The 23,606-nt window shown below is 42.5% G+C and overlaps 1 long non-coding RNA gene across 1 annotated transcript; it reads left to right on the top strand.

Annotated features, from left to right (window-relative positions):
- Positions 1–432: 432 nt before the first annotated feature.
- LOC119541835 lies at positions 433–21,881 on the top strand. Its single transcript, XR_005218358.1, has 3 exons — positions 433–460; positions 13,659–13,866; positions 14,410–21,881. It is a non-coding gene; the product is annotated as an uncharacterized LOC119541835 (long non-coding RNA).
- The last annotated feature ends 1,725 nt before the right edge of the window (positions 21,882–23,606 follow it).

Here is a 23,606-nt window from a genome sequence, read left to right as displayed (position 1 = left end):
ACTGGGAACCAGCAAAATGGCCTGGGTCCTTTGGGACCCTTTGAGACCTAAGAAATCGCTTGGAACTCGCTTCTTTGCTGCAAAGCCCTTGAGGAACTGCGCAAACCACTTTAATCCATTACAATTCTGCTGTTAAACCAAGCAGATGCTGTCCCAGACCAGGATTAAATCCTTTAGCATGGTTAAGAAACAATGTGTCCAGCTACCTTCTAACTTCTCCCTGCTGGTGCCCTTTTAAGCGACCTGTTCTTTTGCCACAGTGCGGTCGGGGTTACTGCTTCTAGGGGGAGTGGCGGCCGGTAGCCGAGCCCTCAGCTCTCGGGGCTGCTTAAAGGTTACCGGCGGCGGGGGCTCTTTCCCGGAGGCGAGGGCGAGGCGGAGGACGTTGGCCAGAGTCCTCGGCGAGAGGCGTGCAAGGAGGGCGGCGATAAGGACAAAAAACACTCTTCATCCAGTAGGGGTATGCGCCAAAGAGATTTATTCAGGGGTGATTACAGGTTATATAGGCTGGTAAGAGGGGCAGGGCTGGAAAGGAGGTGAAGTAGCCTTAAATGGCAATATTGAAGGGATAGGGGCTAGGATTGGTTCTGAGAGGATTCAGGAGCCTTTGCAGCGGGCGGGGGTTGTTCTGGCCACGGTGCATGCGCGCTGGCGGTGGCAGGAGTGGCCTTGGCACCAGGGAGTGAGTGGGTAAGATAAGGCAGTGGGGAAAGGGCAGTTGGGAGAAAGGCGGTTTCCTCCGGCAAGCCTCCCCTGCCAGTGGCATTTTGGGTGAGGAAAAGGGAGCTGCCTTGACCTCGCTCCTCAGGCTCGGGGGGGCTGCAGAGGGCACTCACGCCCGTACCTACTACCCTCCCCAGGGGGTGATCAGGTCCCCTGGCCCAGGCCTGGTAAGCTGAGGCACAAGCTCAGTCCCCGCACCACAGTAAACTAATATGATAGAAATAGTGATGAGTATTGGGTATTTTCTACCTGATGGGCATGGTCTTGCTTTATGGGCTTGCATGCATAATTTCGGTTAGTCTTCAGACAACCCATGTAAATTACCTCCCTTTACAGAGATTAAGAAATTTGCCTAAGGTGACACAGTAGCAAACAATGACTTGAAGCCAGGTTCTTTTCAGACTTGAAGAATTAGAAGGTACTGTGAACACCATACTCAGCATATTTGTTGCACATTCTTTGCACTGTTTTCTGCCTAAATTTGAAGGATTTCAAAGTCTGCATTTTCAGTTTTGACAGCCAGCCTTTTGCAACCTCACATATTCTGTTGTACTCTCCTCCCAGATCTCAAAAATCAAAAGTTAGGCTTATTTTCCCACTCCTTTTACATCTGGTGGTTTTCTTTGACCACTCTCACCTCTTCATTAGTCAGCCAACCACTAAATGCTGGGTTTTCTTTCTCTCTTAGAGTGTATGTTAGATTCTGTTTCTCACTGCTACCATTACTTACCTAGTGCTTCGACGTGGCACTTGGGCCTGCGTTCAAATCTTGTCACTGTACCCCAGTAGTACTCTGACAGAGGCAAAGTCACTTAGAATCTCTGGGCCTCACGAATTCATTCATTTTAGGAGCTAGGAAAGCAGGTGTCAGTAAAACAAAAAAGAGTACCTGCTTTCCTAGAGCTTACATTCTAGTGAGGATAGACAATAAACAAAATAATTACTGATAAATTATGTTAGAAAGTGAAAGTGCTATGGAGAAAAAGCAGGGAAAGGAATTCAGTAGTTTGTAAAATTGGAAATGTTTATAACCTCAAAGGGACCATGAGGATTAGAGACAACTGAGAAGATATATGAAAAATATAGCACCTGCCTGGAATCTCACTTTCCTGATTCTAGCTACTGGAAGAACCATAGGCTTCCTTATTTCAGGAGGCCGTAATTCCTTGCTGAAGGTATCATTCATTGTGTAAAGGGCTGTATTTAAAGATTGGAAAATACAGCAGGTTCTCTCTGACCCATTCTCATAAAGTGCACAGAGGCAATTTCATAGGTCCCAGTGTTTCCCACAGAAAAGCTCCTTAAAAGTTGTTAGTAAGTCTTTTGGTTATAAATTCTCACTTGGCTGCTGAAGAAGCATTCCAGCTTTCAGGATTTTTCCTGGGTTTGGAGATACTTGCGATTTATGAGACCTAAATGGATTAGCTTGACCTTTAATCTTCTTTGAGTAATCTCGCTGAATACAATGACATTTATTAAGACATCATGTGAAAATAGCTCAACAGATTTTCAGCAAATAGGGAGAAGGTCTAATTAAAAGTGTCTCATGGCATATTCAAGATTCACTTTTAGAGGTCCCATGGAGGCCCTCTAAGTGACAATGACTTTCACAGTGACTAAACCCAAGAAGAGAATTGAGCTGCATTTGGAGGTTGTGTTTGAAATAGTCTGACTTAGAATAAAGGACACATGGAGTACACAAAACTCACCTAGGGCTCTTGGCAGGTGCGTCAAAAGAGTGTCTGAACAGCAGTCTCTGCAGGACCAAAAAGAGTTTTGCCAAAAGGAAATACAGGACATATGCATTGATAGGCTGTGCATAAAGCAAGCCAAAGAAAGTTCCAAATGTGAGTCCTAAATTAAAATACCAGGAGGGCATCCCCTAGGAACATGCATTTGGTTTCCCATTGTATTACTCCCAGATCCCCAGCAGTGATCCTTAGTGGGAAAGTGTGGCTTGAATTGCCTTGGATGATAGGTATTCATTTTCTCAGAACCTGCAAGAGCATGTTGTGAAGCACCCTGTGTACTGGGGACTAGCCACCCTGCATCCACGTGCAGGTGCAGGATCATTGCCTTGTGCTTCCTTGTCTGGGCCATATTTCCTTTGGTGACTTTTCTCCCCATCTTGTGTTACTTTGTCTGCACTGGTGTGAGCAATACATGTTGCTGTTGTGTACAAAAACTAATTACTTCTTTAGGTAGATACTGTTTCTGCCACCCTATTTTTGCCTTGGCAGTTACTGGAAATGACTGTGTCCTCAATACAAGGAATGCTTTAATGCAGTTTCTCAAATGTGAGAATTTACAGATACCCCAAGACTGAATTGGTGGAACCCCATGGGCCCGCAAAGCTTCAGTTTAAGAAGCACTGCTTTAAGCCATTTGGTGAGTTAATTACGTTATGCTTGGATGTATCATGAAAATGACAGCATAACAAGGATACCAAGCTTTCTACATGTAAATCAAACTGTAATATAACCCCGCAAAGCATTATACCATTACCACAATTTTATGGATGTGGAAACCTGGGCTCAAATGTCAGACTCCAAACTCACATCTCAGTCCTTTGAAGCCTCTTTAGTACGTTCTGCTGCCTGGTCTACAAAGGTGACCCTAAACCATGACTGTGTTAAATTTACATTTAGCTCTGTTAAATTTCATCTTGATGGTCAAGACTGGGAGCTCCACAGACAAACCTGGATTCTAATCTTGGCTCCCCTACTTTCTAGCCATGTAACTGGGGAAATCAATTAACCTCCCTATGTCTCTTTTTTCTTATCTGTAAAATGGAATACTACATCACAGGGCTATTGCAGTAAATGAGTGATACTTGTAAAGTGGTAGGACAGTTCTGAAACAATAAGGACCATTACTTGTTTTATTATTAGTATACACACACAGCTCTTAATAAATGTTTATTGACCTGGCTGGAGAAGAATGAAAACATTACAGTGTCAATTTTGTTATCAGGAATAGAAAAACATTCTATAGAAGATACTGAAATTTTCTTTGTGGAACAGTCAATCACTTTACCACCTTTCTTAGTTGCTGAAATCAAGGTTTCTGTTCATTGTGCTGAAAGACCTGAATAAATTGAAGACAATGGGAATGCTGATTGCATCTGAGGGATTTCCCAGCAGTCAAGGGCTTGCCTGCTGAAGCAGCTGATACTTCCCCCCTCCATGGCTGCTGCTTCACAGCCGTTCCTGTTAACTGCTGGTTCTGCGGGAGGGGAAATGGAAGTCCACTGGGCCCAGGCTGTATATACATTGTCTGGGTTCCCTGTCACTGATGGGAGCACCCATGTATGTATATTTTGGATCCTTGAGATTTTAAGGCCCCCTGCATCTAAGAAATCTCCTCCTCTGGGAAGTTCTTTCATCTCTCAGACTTCATGCCCAGTAGGAGCTTTTCCTATGGGCAAGGGAGGGATCTCAGCCAGGCATGAGAGTCACTTTCCCATGCCTGGAAGGAAACTTCCTCTCCGGGCGAAGGGTCCTATTCTGGGAAGCCACTTGTTGAAATATAGTCTTAAATAAAGAGACCACCTGCTTAGCACCGTTTCTATAGTAATTTTTGCAGATGTATGATTCGAAGGTTATTTTTTATCACGTCTGTCAAGTGTACACCTCCAGATTTTTATGGACCCACCAGAACTTTTAGATGCTTTATCCAAACCCTAGAAGTCAAAACCCTAACTAGATTGGGCCCCACCTAACCAGTTTCCCAGAGAAAAAGCCTTTATAATGGTATTTCTTTGCCCTTTTATTTTACTGTCTGTATGGTAATTTACTTTTAAGTAATTCAGTATAAGTACTGTAGTACTCTATCGCTTTAGGGATGAGTAATCAGCTGTGATATTCTTTGATGTGAACCAACACCTTAGACTTGGTGACCTGAGAGTTGTTTTTTTTTTTTTCAATTTAGCATAAAAATGATGTTTAAAAATTATTTCTCTTGCTGAAATCAGTGGTGCTTACATTTTGTCATTGTTAACGGGGATATGACAGGACCCACAGACCCTGCACATCCAAGATAATAAGGTGGCAGGGAGCCCATCTGCCTGCATGACAGTGGCAGCCTCAACACTGGGGCTTGCAACCCTCCGCTTCCTCTGGGATCCTGCCCCTGATCAGACCACAAGCCCCACCAGTTCTGGTGTTGGGACAGTGCTGTATTGGGCCTTTCTTGCAAGGTGCTGTTGATCAGAGTATTGAGGACAGGAGAAGGAACACTCCCCAGCCACACACAGTTTGTATGACTGTACCCACCTACAAAACATTTTTTCCATTTAGCAAAATTTGGTCTGAGATTTACTTTTACAGTGAGAGTGAGGGGATATGGTGAGGGGTGCGGCCTAAATCAGGGGCCTTTAGCCACTAGAAGCTCCTGATTTTCATCAAACATATCTGAAGTTTACTTAACAGCCAAATTAGCTTGAAAGCAAAGCTTCTGAAAAAGATAGATGCCCAAGTCCCATCTCCAGAGATTGCAATTTAAGTGATCTAAGGGAGGACCCAGGTGCTAGTATTTTTCAAAATCTCTCTGGGGATTCTAACAGTCTACCTGGACTGAGGCCCACTGATTTAGATTCACAGCATTTGTCCTCTATCTATCCCCTTTCTTAGGGAGAAGTTTCCAGTGAGCACTAAAGAGAGTGTTCCCGCCAGACTAATGGGTCTCAAAATTAAATGTTTAGAAATGCCTGGAAGAACTTGCTTGCAGTCCACACCCTGGCCTCTCTGATTCTGATTCAGACCTGGGGAGGGGCTCAGGCAACTGTATTTTAATTCAGCAGTCAGGAGGGGCTCATCCAGGTAGACCACATTTTGAGAAGCTCTGAATGGTATCCCAGACAGTAGCGTTTCTCACCAGTGAACTCTGGTCAACAAGTGTAGAGACTTTCTTGAAGGTTAACCGAGGGATGAATCAAATAGTACACCTTATCCACACGGATCAGAACTTCTAAAAAGACAAATATGATGTTAAACATTACTAGTCCGCTTGCCCTTTTAAGCCCAGCACTTGGACTGACATGCGCTCTGATTTCTTTTCAAGAGACCTGAAACCAGGTGCAGCTCTGTCTGCGGGTCTGCCTAAAAGGAGGTCTCTCCTGATGACAGCATCACATGTTTATTGAGCACCAGTTGCATATCTAGAATGGAACTGACTGCTGGGGCATATGAAAATGAGTAAGATTTGGGCCCTGCTGTCACAAAAAAAATTGACGGTCTGATTCAGGAGGTTAGATAGCTGGACTATAGCATAATAAATGCTGTAATTGCAATAGAAAGGAAGTGCTATGGGAACAAGAGGGGGAAATGTGGGGCGAAGGGTAGGAGTAGGTGTTCAGCAATGTCCCGGAGACACTGGAGGATCTGCCTTAGATCCCCATGGAGAAGGCAGTATCCCCCTGTCTCCCATCCCACAGTCTAGGCAGGCAGCATGGAAAGCAAATGGCAGCAAAGAGATAGAAAAAGTCGTTTAAAGCCAGATGGAAATGTGCTTTGAATGTCTTGCTAAGGAGTATGGGATTTTTCTTTAGACAGTGAGAAATCATCAAAGACATTTATACAGGGTGTGACATGATTTCAGAATATAATTCTGGTAACAACTGGGTAAGTCGAGAGAAACTGGAGGCAGGAAAACCAATTAGGAAGCAATTGTAATTGTCCAGGAAAGTGATGCTCTTACCGGCCTGCTCCTTATTTTCCAATTGTCCTGTTCCTAAAATAATGTACTAATCATCTGGCTTAGTTTTATGTCTCTTATCTCTGGGGCTAGAAATTCATTCAGCCTATCTGTGACTCAGAATCTCTCCCTATTAATAGAAGATGACAAAATACTTACCTCACACAGGGAGATACCGAGAGAAGCTTGTAATTGTAGCCAGGAAAGAGGGGAGACTGTTATTCTAAATGCCAGAGGCATAATTCCTCCTGGGGAAAGAAACTGCCTTTGTCCCCTAACGTTTTCTTATGAAAAATTTCAAATCCACAGAAAAGTTAAAAGTTGAGTAAAAATGGCAGAAGTCCTGATTGGGGGGGAAGCTTCTGCAGAAGTCCCAAGCACTCCCTACCCAAGAAGTGGCATTTCCACCTCAAGGATCCATCAGAGTTAGGATGCAAGAGCCATTACAAAACATTTGCTTGTAAACACCGTTCTCTAAAATGGTTTTTGTAAAGAAAAGCCTCTTCTCCCTTTGCTTTCCATTATAAACAAAAGTAAGGACTGTTAAAGAAATATTCCAGCTGAAATAGGGTGTGGGATGAGAGGATCCCATATTTGTAAAACAATGAGTTAAGCAGTCATTTAAGTGAAGACCTGGACACTAGGCTTTATGATTGTGCCTTGCCTGTGGGATGTGCAGTCCGTACTCACAGCAAGGAGCACCTCGTCGTGCCCTTTCCGTCTGCTCCCTCTCTGGCCCTTTCCCAGGACTCATCCCCATTCCGCTCCCCTGGACCACAACAGAACTCTGCTCTTTTTGGAAAAGTTAACGTTGTATCTATCACAGAATGCACTATGGATTGAAAATGCTTTAAATTTTGCCAAAATGACTTTGTCATCTATCTTTTGGACAATCTACGTTTGATATATTTGCTGTTAGTGCAAGATATTCTGAGGGATAAAAAGATAAATCACATGGGGACACTCCCCTTAGGAAGGTTAGAGGTAGGACTATGAACTCAGAGTGAATGGTACAAGGGTGGCATTCAGTGTACTATTATCACAGTATCATAGTTCAAGATCCAAAAGGATGGTTGTGTTAGACGACTGATGGGGCCCCTCCGTCCCCAGGACTGGATGAGTCAAACTTATAATGAGGAACTCCGAAGGACTTCATTTTATATATGGAAACTAAATCATTAACAGAGTGACAATGAGAAGACATGTCAGGAATACATACGGAGACGGTTATACATGCTTTCTGGAGTACATTTACGTAATAAATTATTAGTTCTTTCTAATGGAAATATTTGCTCTAGTACAGTAAATTATTCTGATTCATCTGTTCTCTCTTAAGACACATTTCTTGGAAAACTTACTGGTGAAATTCGTCACAAAGCAATTGGGAGATTACAGATCACAGAAGAATAACCCTTTTTAATGCTTACACAAATTAGCTCTTATTTTATGGGTAGTATAAATATCACGATGCCACAGTCTGCATTTCCATATACTTACCTATTTACCTTTTAGATCCCTCTCCTGCAAAGAACTCAAGGAAAACAACTAGAAACGTGATTGTACAGAAAAGAATGAGTTATAGATGGAAAGTAATAAAGATTTATCCATTTATTAATAAAGTAAAGTGGACTGCCATTTTATCATTTTAATTTCTGATTCAATCTTAAAAGGGACTTGTTTTAAAAAAAATGTGCATGCTATTTCCTATTGACTTGGAACTACAGAATATAGAGTCAGCCCAAGAATTAGATGAAGGTCCCTTTTCAAATGTATACACATATTATACTGAGTTTTTCTTTTCTTAAAAATAAAACATTTATCAGTTTTTTTTTGAATAGGTGATCCTTGTGTATGGGATCAAATTTAAAAGGAAAGAAGTGATATGGAGTAAAAGCAAATCTCTCCCAGCCACCCAGTTCCTCTCCCTAGAGGCAGCTACTGTTAACCAGTTCTGTATCCTCCCAGAGAGAATGTATACATAGAGAAGCATATACATTTATTATTACTGATGTTATCATTACATAATCGTATCAGAGTAAACATACAGGAGTACAGTTTGAGTTCACACTTAACACATTTTAGAGATGGGCTCATCAGAAAACAGCTTCCTCATTATTTTTAATAGCTATATGGCATGGGCATAGCATAATTTTTTCAGTCTTCCTATTGATGGATATGGAGGTTGCTTATAATCTTTTTGCTATTGTAAGCAATAGCTGCAATGAATAAGTATTTACATATTCTTTCACCTTATATGCGAGTATATCTGTGGGATAAATTTTTAGATGTGGAATTGTTTAGTGAGAGTATGTAAATTTATAGTTTTGATAGCCATAAACAAAAACACCTCCTTCAGAGATTTTACTAGTTTGCATTCCCACCAGTATATGTGTGCTTGCCTATTTCCCCATACCTTAGCCAACACAGTGTGCTCTCAAACCTTTTGCCAATCTGCTTAGGTGAATATAAGTATCCCATGGGGACTTTAATTCGCATTTCTCTTACTAAGAATCAGGTTGAGCATCTTTCCTTATGTTAAACACTGTTCAAATTTCCTTTCCTACCAACTGTCTAGTCACATTCATTGCCCATTTTTTGATTAGATTGTTAATCATATTTTATTTTTTATGTCTTATTTTTCAACCATCATAAGTTCATTGTAGCCACTGAACTTAAATAGCATTAATCAGTCATTAGTTTCAAATGGGAAAATGTAGAACCACTTGCTAATCCTAAAATGTAATTTTTTGTACATAACTCACTGATGACTAACTTTTCCTTCTCAACTCATTATAAATCTCGAGTTGTAATGAAAACTGTTCTTACTCCTTAGGCTGGCTCAGGGTCAAAGAGTCCTTTGTAATGTTTGTTTTGTTTTAATCCCAGAAGAGTTGTTTGTTTTATGCTTCTTCTCAGCTATAGATTATCTATGCAACTTTCTGAGGAATTTTAACTCATTAAAGTAACAGCCTTAATGTACTCTCCTAGCATTCCCACTCCCTGCCTTCTGCAAAAGCAGAAAAGGAAGGAGCGATGCCGCAGAATGTCTAACAGCCTTTCCCCACCCCGCTCCTCCATAAGAAGATACTATCTCGCCCATTGAATAGAGAAGTGAAAAACTCCCTTACTTCTCTTTCTTAGTCTGAGGAGGTTTAAAGTGTCTTGTTTACAAGCCCCAAATACCACATTGCTCTGGGCAGCTGATATTTTTCTCAGTTTCGGATTAGAAGATGCATATTATACACGGAACAGAATATTCTGAGTCAAGAGTTTGAATATTAGTTTGAACTGGCTTTATGGTTAAGTACACATCAGGAATTCACTGGGAGGTAAGGGCACGGTGCAGGCAGAATAACAACAAGGATAATAAGGGAGAGATCGGGCAGTGGGTGTGTCAGTACTGGGAGGTACATAGGAAGAAGGACTCTGCTGTCCTGGTTCACTATACCAGACTGGGCAGAAGCAACCAATTCAAGGAAAGAACTACCAACATCCACTCATATTGTGAATGAGAGAAAACTCACTGGAAAGTGAGATGAGATTTAGGAATTATTCTCAACCTAGAGTCACTTTACTGGAGCAACTCTATTTCACCTTAATGAGAATTATATATCTCCATTCATCCCTCTTACCAAGGAGAAAATAGACTGGAGGCAGGACTGAAGATAGAACATACGATTTTAAAACAATAATCATTGTCTAACCCAAATTCCCTGGAAAACAAAGCCTGAGGCAAAGATTACTTGCTAAGGCTGTGTTGGGAGGCGCAAATCCTAGGGCTACAAGAGTGAGGGAGAAGAGGCGAGGTAGGGAGCAAAGAATCCGGATATCAGTTGGTGTGCTAAAGAACTGGTCATCACTTCACAAGAAATCACAGCCAGTTGTTCTGTCCTGCAAGTCACTTTGGAACAATCCATCAGGTGGGGGTGAGGGAGGGTAGAAAGGAAGAGGGTTTCCAGGCTCTTGATTGAAACTTTAGCTCCCCAGCACTTCTGGGTTGTTAACGAGCCACCGCAGGGAGCCATTGAGGAGGCCAGATCCCCGTCTCACCAAGCTACCTGGAACAGGTGGGAGCAGAGCAGTCCAAAGGCACATGTCTCTTCAGGTCAGCCTTGGGCCCTGGGTCGCTGAGGCTCCTGCTGAGCAGGTGAGATGGGTCCTGCCAAAGCCCCTTGCCCCCCAGGAGGCTGGCATTCAGGAAGAGGCCCAGGCCTGGGGCTCAGGTTGGCCAGGGGATCTTAGGGGCACAAAAACTGTTCTGAGTCAGTCATGTCTTGGAACTATGGAATAATGTAGGAATTAGTGCTTTTGTGGAGATTAATATGAATGACTTTCAAATTAATTAAACAAATCATCAAATCACAATGGGGGTTGAAATTCTATTATTAGCAAGATTCCTGATTGCTGGAATATTTTATTATGATTATTCAGATTGATTTCTGTACTGAGTTTATTCTTAATCAGATGACTTTTATTAAAATGGATTTTTAAAGAAGTGCTCATTAAAATAAAAAATGCTCTTAACTACAAGGCTTTTTTCCAAGTGGTAGACAGTTATTTGTGCTGAGAAATTCTAGATGTATGTTTTACCAAAACACCTATTGACTAGGGAAAAGAATGACAAACCCTTAGCTTCCTGCACAGTTGTGTGCCCACAGCAGGGTCCTGTGCGGTGGATTGTGGTGTGGGTCTAGGTGAAGGGGGACAGATGGTGGTGATGGAAGTAGGGAAAGAAAAGGAAAAGCAATAAAAGAAAGGGGGGGGGGGAGTTGTGGATGAAACGAGCTTCATAATATAAAATAAAATAGTAAATGCTTATCCTTCCCTATACATTCAGATGATGTTTGGAAATTTACCTAGAAATAACAGCAGGACTCAATGAAGCCTTCTGAAAAAGTCAGAATCTTTCAAACAGTAAATTCCCTTGGGATCGTAGAATTCTAGAAACTTATTTCAGGTATCCAAGTGAAAGACGCTACCAGAATTGGGGTCATTTCCATACACGCAGCAGGGAGCTAACTTTGGAGAGGAACACATGAATTCTTTCCTTCTCCATCCCTGACACCTTCGCGCCTTTAAATCCTTTCCATGCCCCCACCACCAAACCCCCCAGCAAGAAATTTGTTTTCCTGCATAACCTACATTTTTATCTGTATTTACAGTCTCCGTCCTCTAGCTCTCTTCTAGGCATTTGCCAATCCTTTATGAGGTAGGGGGGGATGAGCTGCAGCATAGGAAGACTATTCACATACTTAGTTCACGTCCTGCAGGGGACAGGAAAAGAAAATAGCATGAGGAATTCTGTGGCCACTACTCAAAAGTAGTTTATCATTTTACCTTTAGAAGGTTGAATGTCACAACTTCAAGGACAGGCTAAATAGTCCAATCCAGGCCTGAGCCTGAGTTTCCCATTTTCCCTGGAGTTTGGCTGTCTGAGATGAACTCAGCGGATGTGGATTTACATGTCAGTACCTGAAAGCGGGTACAACCCCCACCCTGGAATGAATGTACACTCCCAAAGACTCCTTTCCAGAGGGTGGTGGAAGGAACAACACAGACAGCTCTGTGCCCACACACTCAGCCATCTGCCATTCCAACCACACGTCCCTCCCCCCATTTCCTGAGAATGATTCATCTATTCTTCTGCTTCAAAGATAACTGTGTAGGCATTTAAGGAGGGGGAAGTCATTAAGAAAAGTGGAATCTGGAGTTATTAGGATGAGGTAGCGCTGATTAAACAGTCTGGAACTTCACAGAGCAAACAGTGCAGGATGTGGTCTCTAGGTGCTCGTCTCTCCTTTTGGTGCCATTTCAACAGGTCAACAGAAATGGCTGCATGTAAACTCTGAGCAGAGGAATTGCCAAAGAGAAGAAGAGGAGAGAACAGGAGGAGAAGGATTCTGTGGGGACCGAGGTTCCGGGGAGGGGAAGGAGACCCCAAGGCAGACAGAGGAAAAGGGCATCAACAATGAGCCTGTTGGTTCTGCATGCTTCTCAGAGCCATTTTATGGCGGGAGCCACTCTTCATCTTGTGCATCACTACAGCGGACAGTCCTTCAGAGGTTGCTATCAAATGGGATCTTTGTGACTTCTTCTAGCAGGCAGACCAAAAAGCTGCCACTAAAATGATACCTTTAAAGGAGACTCTGACCAATAGCCAGAGGAAGTGGTTATGGTTATGTTCCCAACATCAAGGGGCTACTGGGGGCAACATACCATGGGGGGGTGGGGAGTGGGGGGGTGGGAACACACCCACGAGGAGGCACATGGTAGGTATTTGTTGAGTGGCTTCATGTCGGAGGCAGAGGGTCCTTGGTTCAAATCCCAGCTCTGCTTCCAGCTTATGGGACGTTGGAGTTGTTAAACCCTGAATCTCAGGTGACTCATTTACTTTGGGGGATAAGGAAATCTATCCTAGTGAAATGAGGACTAAAGCAGATATGTACCTAAAGGGCTTTGTGTGGTCCTTGGAAAGTGGTGGATGTACAAATATCAGGTAAATTTGAAAATTCCTTACAATTTTACTTCAGTTCCTGCTCTATCCCACACCGTAAGGCTAGCAGAATAAAGAGCTCAAGGGAAAACTGGGGGGCCCTGGCCCATTCTAGTCTGGTCTCACCCATGGGTCTCACCATCACTTGGGACCTGGCAAGATGGTTTTGGACATACTCTCTTTTTAAATCCATGATGCAGGGGAGGAGAAAGGCAGAGAGACGAGCAGAGCCTCGCAACGCTTCCCCACCCCCACAACCACATATCCCCTGTGGCAAGTAAAGGGCCCCAGAAGGGAGGGATCCTACTGCTGAGCAGAACATAAAGATCCCAAATCAGACTGGGTTCTTGAAGACTCCAGTATGATGCCTCCATTTTCTTTTCTGCAAAATGAGTGTTCTAATAGCACTTACCTCTCCGGTTGTTTGAAGATGAAATACAATCATCTATGCAAAGTGCTGAGCACAGGGTACATAAATGATGGCTATTATTATTATTTTGTGTTGCATGTCAATACATGGGGAAGATGAAAGATGATCATATATGGAAAGTGCTGAGCACAGGGTACATAAATGTCAGCTTCTATTATTTTGTGTTGGCATGTCAATACATGGAATCATTAACATGTGTTCACCTGTTTATTGATTCATTCATTTTCATTTAATAAATACTTGGTCATTCAATCACTCCATTCATTTATTCATCATGAGATATTTATTGAGAATCTATTCTATGCTTGTATCTTGCAGGACTCGGGAGATGTCAAGGCTCTTCCTCAAGAAGCTTGAAGGCTAGCTGGGGAGAGAGACGTGCAAACAAAAACAGCACAAGACACAGTGTAGAAAGTATCATAATGGGAACGTGTATAGAGTACTCAGAGGAGGAAGGAGGAGTTTCCCAGAGAAGACGCTTTTTGAACTAGGTCCTGAAGGCATTGAGCAGCCCTAGGAATTCCGGGTAACAAAAACAGCTTGCAAAAGGGGAACAAGTTGTGGAAAACAGGGCTGGGAGCCATGGGAACTTTGGTGTGGGTGGTGTTCGGCCACTGTGCCTGGTTCCCATCCCCTGAATTCAGGCTCAAACCCTGGGCTGAGCCTGGGAACCCTACCTGCAACTCAGCCCTACCCCAGGCACTGGGCCCAAGTCTGCTGTTACTCAGTGGAAATATAAGTAGCTCGCGTAACTCAGTATTGGGTCAGCCAGGTTCCAGGTTCTGGTCTGACCTCTTTCCCCATTTCCAACTGCAAAGTTGCCGTTTCATTTCCGTGACGGGCTGTACCTGGTATTCCAGTTCTCATAACTGGGTTTCTGTCCTGTTCCTGCCTCTATGTTCTGCCTCTAAGTTTCTCTAAAATGGGAATTCAGCTTTTTTTTAATACATCCTCCTCAGAGCTCAGGTTCCTCCTTCAACCTTGTACTTGGACCTGGGGCCTCACTTCAGGCTGCTTGGTTCTCTGATGGTGATCGCCTGTCTGATTCCTTCTCTTCACCCTCCTGCAGGTGGGACACAGGCTCGACCTCTTATGGAAAGCCCCTGAGGACAACCATCTGGCTGAACTCTTCTCCCTCTACCACCTAGAAAAAAAATCCCATCTACAACCTGCTTCGAATGCCTGGCAGAACTGCCTCCCAAACCCTCACCCTCCAGCCTCCACCTTGCCAATCTGGTTTGGCTCATCACTGATTGGGGTCCTAAACTCCATTCTGATGATTGCTAATGCAAAATGCATTACCTTGGTGTTGAAGTTAGCACCAAACAGGTGCTTTCAGGGATGCAGGTTATGCCATAAACTTTGGTAAATTCCCCACAAGCATTTGGGCTCATGGAAGGCATACAATAAAAGGCTTCATAGCAGGTGTTAAAAATGAGCCTTCATCTCGGGGGCTCAGGTCTGCCCATGCTGATTAAAATTCTACAACATTCACCATTTTCCTTAGCATTGCTCAGGGGATTAGGCGATCAGTCATATCCTACCAGCCACAACTTTTAAAAAATAAACTTGGGAATAAAGTCACAAGAGGAAATGAGGACTATTTGGAAATTTGAGAACCCACATGTTCTCTATGATATTTTTATTTTCTTTATTTTATTTTTTTTTTCCTGAGGAAGAATTTCAAAGTTTCAACCTGTTTCAATGCTAGCCCATCTGGCTGCCTTATTAATGAAAACAGCAGCATCCACTAATGCTATCATGTGAGGCAACAGTACTTTCCAAAAAATTACAGAAAGAAGTTTGGGATTTGATGTACCATATTTTATCTTTGAAAAAATAAATCCCAACTAGAGAGTGCTTGAGAGAGAGTGTGTGCATAGAAATATTTGATGAGTCACGCCTGGTGTTGTAGGTCTATTCCAGTGTGTGGGGTTTCCAGAACCATTACATAAGTGTTAGCATGGCCAGGAACTTTTGATATTTGTGGTAGCTTAATAGAGTTCTTTTTATCATTGAAAATACCCTAATTGTTGTTTCCTTAAATTTAAAATGCATAAAACTGGTGAAGCAGTATAAATTGATTATGAGATGTTTCTATCAAGTATGCTCTGTTGGCAGAGAAACTGATGGAAATGTATTTAAAATGAAATACAGGTGATTGAGCTGTAACAAATGCAAGGATCTAATCATCCAGCAAAAATTGGCTGAGAGCATAAATTTTTAGTGAGCTTTCTCTTTTTCTTCTATCATCCATCAAGATTTCCTTTACAACCTGTGTGCCCATACATGTTGTTCACCTGGCTAACCTTACAAATGGGAATTGAGTAACATGATTTTGAAAATTCTGGGGTTACAAAAGCTACTAGAACATCTGGGCACCTGATTTTTATTTTTCAGATGATTGCCCAGGAAAGAAGGTGATATTCCAAGCACCATTAATATGTTTGCTAAAATATTAGTTACCTGTTGCCGATTCATCTTTTCTATCTCAAAAGTAAGAGATGGTTGAGGGGCTTTCTAGGGAGGATGGAGCCATTGGTGCCTGTAGGTGTCTTACACAACTTTCCTACCAGCTTGTTTTCCTGCAGATAGGAGGATGCGGTGTTAGGTGTTAAGGTATTTATTGGTTCCAAAGGCAGAGTGCAAAGGACAAACAGGCGGAGTGGGCTCTGACTCACCGAAGCTGCTCTCTACTTGTGCCTTTGTACTTTTGAGTGGAGAGCATAGTTCACCAAGTCCAACTCTGCACACCCAAGTTCTGTAGGATTCTTTCTGCATGACCACAAGTAACTGAAAGCCTTTTCTCTGTAGAGGAACTGATAGTGCTGAGCAGTCTGGAAATCCTTATAGAGAAGGTATGGTGGGACGGTGTGAGCTGGATGGGCTGTGATCACCTAGATGATAATGTAAATAGGATCACCAATATAGTCAGTATCCTTGTGACACACAGTCATCATTAGAGTTTGCTTGTTGATGTTGGAGTACTGCATGCTACCCAGGACTATTTTCAAGAATCTATACTTGAACATTGTTCCCCTGGGCCCTAGGAGACATGATGGAAAGAGGAATTTTGTGTCCCTGCCAGGTTTCCTAGATAATAGAGATTATTCTCTAGGAGGAAGTGATGCATTCATCCCAGGGCTGAGAAAGTGGAGGTGGGGGTAGAGTAAGACAGCCTTGACAAATAAGAAAAGGCTAACAAAACCAATGGCCAAGTTAGAACATACCCTCTGCACCACTGGAAAGGAGCTAAATGGAGGCCTTCCCCTGCCCCCCCCCCCCACATACACACACACACACACACATATACTTTGTTTCACTGAAAAACTCCGCATCTTCCACTTCTCTATTCTTGGCTTTCCATACCCAGTAGTCACAAGTCTGACCAGCTCTATCACTTCTGATTCTGGAATCTATCCCTTCTCCAACACAACAGTGAGTTCAGTCTGTTACCATCTTTCACTTACAATACTGCTGCAGCCCTCCTAACTGGACTGCTCACTTCTCTTGCCCACAACACATCTTTCACCAAGGGGATCTTTCATGTCTTTCCACTGTTTAACACACTTAACTTTCCAGGTCTTCAGGAAAAATTCCAGATTACTTAGCATGCTACATCAAACCCTTTATGATCTGACTTTCACCCACCTTTGTAGTTGCTTATTCCAGCCCTTTTGCTCATGCTGTTCCCTCTGCCTAGAGTGTACTTTCTCCCCTTCTTCACCCAGTAAATAGAACTGAGCCCTGCGAGATAGTTCAAAAGCCACCTCTTCTGAGAAGTCTTCCCTGATTACTCCAAGGAGATTCCACCATTGCCTCCTCCTGATGCATTATTTATATTTTTATTATATCACTTATCATACCAATATAATTATTTTTCTGTGTCATTTCTCTTCTTCTCCATTCTCTCTGCTCAACTCCTAATGAATTAATGATCTCCTTGAGGGTAGTAGGGGTTATGTTCTATTTATTTTTGTATCCTCCAGTTGCTAGAACAGTATCCGGTTAGTGTTTGTTCAGTGAATAAATTAAGGAATGAGGGAATGAATGAAGGCCTGGGTGAATAAATGAAGAAATGATGGAATGAATGAGAAAATACATTGAGCAAAATTTCTTTAATGGGCTGGTCTTTGAAAGAGCCGTGTGACACCAGTGCCGCCACTAGAGATCTTCAGGGTCAACAGTTACAGACTGCTTCTAGAGTCGGGGGAAGAGAGGTTGGCCACTCAGACATGGAAATGATCTGAGGATGGGAAAGAGACAGCTGGAGCCCTAGGAGAGGACATGTAGAGGACTGTGGTATTGTTTTTTGTTGTAAGCTTTCTCAGCCACCTCTTCCCACAAATTCACTGCCTTCCCCACTCGCAGCAATGGGCACGTGCCCCATGCCTGGCTAGTCATGGTTCCCTATTCCCCTGGGCATGGTGATTGGGCTAGTCTGGGCATGTGACAAAGCTGTGCCAATAAGATCCATCCTCAGGATTTGCTGATTTGGGGGCTAGACTGCTGATGGGGAAATGTTTTTGCCTCCAAAGATATGGAGAAAAACTGGGGTTTCCCACTTAGTTGAGAATTCAGTCTGTGGTTGAAGAGAATGAAACCAAGCATGGGCAAGCAGCAATGCAAAGGGGGTGGAAAGTCCTGTCAGAGTGGGGTTCTCATTCCAGTTTCTGCTATCCATCCTTCAATTCTGTTAGCCAGTCCACTGTCTTTCCCAGTTGTGTAAGAGCTAAGTCCCCTTTATTTTGCTTGAACTCAATTTGAGTTGGGTTTACATCCCTTGGAACTGAAGGAATTCTGACTAATGTAGAAATTTTGGAGCTCCAGAGTAGTGTACCATGAGTCTCAGCACTGGGAGGCTTGGAAGTACCCAAACCCAAGGCACAAGAAACCATAAGAAGAAGTCCTTTGGGATGGCCATAAAATTGGACCACCTTACAGACTTGCTAATTGGGTAGTAAAAAAAAAAAAAAAGCCTCTGCTTGGAGGGCTTTACTTGGCCCTCATGGGTGTTAGTCACTTCAAGGAGGAGTAAAATTTCTGTCACTTTCTTCTTCTTGTCTTCCCTCCCTTCCTCTCTTTTCTTCTCTCTCAGAACAAAATGGAAGAGAAGGAACTAGTATTTATTGAACACTCATTACATGCTTGACATTAGATGAGGTGTTTTCATGAACATTGTCACATTTTAATTCTCATAACTTATCTGCATTGAAGTGTAGAACCCCAGAATTTAAGGATGAAGAAACTAAAGTTCAGAGAGGTTTAGTAACTTGCTTAAAAAAAATTGCATAATCCCCAGAACTTGGTGGTGTAGAGTAGAGTGAGGGAAATTCTATGAAGACGGATATCAAAGTTCAGATTTTCAGTGCAGGTATACATGGAAAAAGAATCACATTGTAGCTTGCACAAAAAATTTCATAATGAATGTCAGTGCTTTGTATATCTACCAGTGTACTCCTTGTGGCTAAAGAGAGTAACTAATTAACTCGTTCTGGGAGTTCTGGGGTTGTAGCCTCAAATTCAGACTTTAAAGTCTCCTATGTATCTTAAAACACATAGATTTTGCATTCAACTCCCTGAGTTCGTTTTCATGTAAAAATAATTTGCCCCAAATTTATTTTATGCAAACTTGATATTCAGGAAGATGATCATATTTATTCTGTGGCTTCCAGTGCATTCAAGCACTCTGCTCTGTATCCCTTGAAAAGCATGAACATTATCAATCAGAATCCTCTCTGAACCAGAGATGCCACATACAGAAGACTTTGCACCATCACTTTATAGATGTAGAGGGAGAAATTGAAGACATAGACTCTGTGTGCCCAAAGATTCATGTACATATGAATAATCACCTTTGTATATACAACCAATAGGAAACATTAAATTAACTGGGTTTTGTTGTCTAGTGAAGGCCCCTATTAGTCAATATATATGGACTTCAAGTGTGAGGGAATCCAAGCAAACATTCTGTTCTAAAGAAGAGATGGCTGATCTGGCTAGTGAGGTTTCTTTGCATGCAAGCAACTGACTAACATAGTGACATGGGAATTTATGGGAAGGGTTTCTGTCAGCTCTTAGGATGGACCAGAAGACTCAGAAATTGATAGAAACCAGGGTGGTGGGGATGCAGCAACTGCAGCAGCAATTTGACAGTATCATGTCTTCAAGGCCCTGCCCCAGAACAAATAATCTTCTGTCATTTCCCCATCTTTCTGTCCTCTGTTCAAGACTTTGTTTTGTAGGGTGAACATTGTTCCAGCTTGGGTCAGGTGGCTGCCTATTGGTGAATGGAGGGCTGGGGGCACCTAGACTTAATAGTCCCACCAGACACTGAGGGGAGAGGTAATCCTTTAAAAGAAAATCAAGGTGGAGTGGTTACTGGGTCATCAAAAATCAGCATGTGCCCATGATATGTTGACTATAGGATGAGTACGTAAGTGTAGTGGACAATATATATTATCCCATTGCACTCCAAGAGCTTGTTGACTTATCTCTCTCCATTCAATAGACATTGAGGTCCTTGAAGGGAGAACCATGTCTTATTTATCTTTGTATGCCTGGCTTCCCAAAGACACTCAATGAATTTCATTGCATGAAAGAATGAATCAATGTCTCTTTCAATGAAAGCTTTGTTCAGGCTATTTTATAAGCTGGGCCCCCAGCCCCAGCCTTCGTTGATCCTTCTCCCTGATCCAGAAGCATCAACACTAAACTCAGCAGCAGACAGCCCTCCCACCCTCTGGGTGCTCCTGAAAGGAAAGAGAAGGAGCCAAAGGACCACTTTTCAGATACAAGTCTTTCTGCTTCCATTCTTCTATCTCTCCTAGCTCTGGTTTGATCCTCAGGGACTCCTAATGTGCATTTGGTCCTGGAGTATTTAGTAGTTCTTGATGAGCTAATATCTAACTGTCTTATTTGATATAACATAATAGAAAGATTGTTCTTTGGAATCAGGCAGATGTGGGTTCCAATATGAGTCCACCAGTTACTAGCTTTGTGACCCTGGATACATTTTTTAACATCTCTGGGTCTCAGATTACACATGTCCATTAAAGATACTACAAGTCTCAATGAAATAATATATGCTAAGACACCTGGCATAATGCTTGGCATGTGATGATGACAGTGTCCAGTGAACCTCAGCTCCGTTCTGCTTTGGTGGCTTAGTGTGATAGAGACATGATGGGAATTTGCAGAACTGAAAGGAAAAAAGGCAAAAAAGCAGAATGAATATATTGATTTGCTCTAACATGAATCAAAGTCAATTTTTAACTTTTTACTGAACTATAAAACAAGCCAAAGTTATTTTTAAAAAATGTAATAAATGAGTTTAAGAGAGAAACAAACCCATATATTTTATAAAACAACAACAGAATTACATGTTCCCCAAATCAGAACCTGTACAGGCATAACACTTAAATGGAAGAGATTTCTTCTCCATTGTGTGGTGGTGGTTTTTTCACTCTAGGATGCTGGATGAATTCAGATGAATTCCTGGGTGCATTATAGGCTGTTAGTTTGTACCACCTGAGAGGTCACTTATTTGGAAACCCTGGGACAAAGTAGGTCAGGGAGCAGAGTCAAGAACCACCAAAATGAGCAAGCTGTGGGGGTGGAGTGGGTAGGGGTAGGGAAGGGATCTGACCAGTAACTTTTCCCTGCTTCTCTGGTAACTGCACCCTTATATTTTTGTCTCATCAATTTAAAAATGTTACATTAATTACACAATACAATGTAAGAAAAATATTTAAGGAAGAACAGTTCTAGAAAAAAGGAATTAAGGAAACACCATTGGCTATTTTTGAGTCCTTGTTTTCCCTTCACATTTTAAAAATCACGAATAGAAAACTCAAGGTACTGCAGTGGAAATAGAATTTGAGTTGCTCTTAAATTAAATCAAACATGTTGTCCTACGAGAACAGAAACCAACTGAACAGCTCAAAAGGAGGCATGATGCTCACCCCCCCCACCTCCAATATCACTCCTTTTACCAATTTTTTCTTGTCTCCAAAATTCTAAGCTGCTCACATATTACAGATTGTTTCTGAGGAGAATGAGCGTATGCTATTCTGGTGTGGAAATGCCTTGCATGCTAATTCTTGGCTTGGGGCAAAGGAGAGATATGAGGTAGAACTGGAGGATGGTGAGCTGAAAATAGTATAACCTCCACACCTCTCCCTAGCAGGCTGAGGAGAGAGCCTCGATTCTTCTTGTGGGACCTCTTTTCCTCTCTGAGAAACAACCATCAATCTCGGTGTCTCCCCCTATCCTGGCGAATGGGAGATTGGATACATGACTGAAACTAGGCTTCTCCGATGCTCTTGACCCGGAATTTCAATGTAGAGAGAAGTGACACAAAAACTGAGAATGGCTGGAAATCATTGAGCCTAGTGGCAACGGCCTAAGGAAACTGCATTATTCTAAAACCTGTATCCCTGGAGCTGCTCTTGTACTTTAATAAAGCAGATTCTTCAGCCTCTTGTTCTGATCTGTAAGCTGCTCTATATCGTTCCAATAAATTCATTTGTTTGCTTACGATATCCAGAGTTGGCTTCAGTTAGCCCTGTCACAGAATTCTGACTAAAATAGCTTCTCAGATGCTTCAGGTGCCCCGTGGGACATGAAGCAAAGCTAAGCCTTCCAATATGCAATGTTAAATATCAAAGATTTTTTTTCTGGCAGTGGAGGGGTGGTGGTAGTACTTTAGTGTCAGACAATGTGTTTCTCAAGTCGTTCATCTCCAAAATGGCATTCCTCAGAGAGTGGTGGCCTCACAAACAAACCTGGGAAGGAAAAGGAGCCCCTGAGCCAATCTTCCCTGGCTGAGTTTGGTCGAGACCACCAGCTTCCCTAGTTCTGCCAGTGCAATTCCAGAGCGCCTCACAGACTCTGGAAAAATGTCAGTGGTGCTGGTCTAGGTGGGTAAGTTTAAATCGGTCTTGTAAGAGGCAGCAACACTTAAAGTTGCACAGTAATTATATAACAGATTATGATGGAGAAGCAGTCACAGCGGTTAGGTCAATAGGCATTTTAAAAATCACTGCGTGGGAACCCTTTCAAACCACAACCCTCCATTTGGGGCCTACATTTCCCAGAAGATCCTCATTCCTTTATTTAGGCAGCAATTTTAAATTCAGCTGGAACCACTGCTCCTGCACTACAGCAACCAAAAAAGCATCAGACTGTATTTTACTTTCTTATAAGCAGCATCTCCTGGCCATAGCATTTTTCATCCCCAAGATGTCACCTTCTTTGAAGTTATTTTCAGCTTATGTTTGGAATGTATCTTAAAGCAGCAATAGCCAGCCTGTTCCCCCTGGAGTTTAGGGGGCAAGAGGGAGTTGGGGAAAGAGATGGGGAGGAGGGGATGTTCCTGAAACATTTACCAGAGTTCTCCTGAACCTTTTGACGTTTTTCTTCTTTTCTTTCCTTTATTTTTCAGTTGGTCGGTTTCTGCTGCAGGTAACACCCCAGCATGGTATGGGGAGACAGCTTCAGTGCATTCTTGGTTGAGAACCTGTTAAGTGTGGTGTACTGTACCCAGTATTTGGTACTGGTGAACTAGGCAGGCAAAATTCTTGCCTATGGGGAGCTTCTACTCCAATGGAAGGAGACCAAAACAAAGATGATTTCAGATCTGCTTGGCCTCCAAGGGGCTCCAGAGGTTCTGATGTCCTTACTTTCCAGGTGGAGCTGGTGATTTATGTAAAGCAGCAGTTAGCTGGGCAAACTCTTCAGGCAAAGAAAATCAAAGGGAATTTTTGTTTTCAACCAAGTTCAAAGACGGAAAACCTCTCAGAGAATCTCTGACTTCCATTGACATATTTCAGTATTTCTTTGTTTTTCTCATTTGGAACCTTTTAACGAGTACTTTGTATTTGTGGAATATTTTAAGATTTTTCAGAGCACCTTCATGTACTTGATCTCTTTTGGTCCTGTGAGAAGGACTGAACAGGTATTATCTTCATTTTACAGGTGAGAAATCTGAGGCTCAAAGAGATCAAACAACTTACACAAGTGTACTCAGCTAGCTCAGGTCTGACTCTCTCCTGGCCCACACCATGAACCTCAGTTCTCTCTTTTTCCTCTATCTAGTGCTCTGCTTGGGATTGATTGGGGTTGATTGGGATTAGCCATAATTTTTGACTGGGAACCAGAACATCCCTCCCTCCTTGTCCCTACATACAACACATACCTGGAAAGTACAGAACCCTGTAATTTGATATTAAATTTTTTTTTTCATCATAGCTCTGAGACCTTTCA

Source organism: Choloepus didactylus, chromosome 8, assembly GCF_015220235.1.
Source record: "Choloepus didactylus isolate mChoDid1 chromosome 8, mChoDid1.pri, whole genome shotgun sequence".
NCBI lineage: Eukaryota > Metazoa > Chordata > Mammalia > Pilosa > Megalonychidae > Choloepus > Choloepus didactylus.
This window is presented reverse-complemented; position numbering and strand designations above follow the sequence as displayed.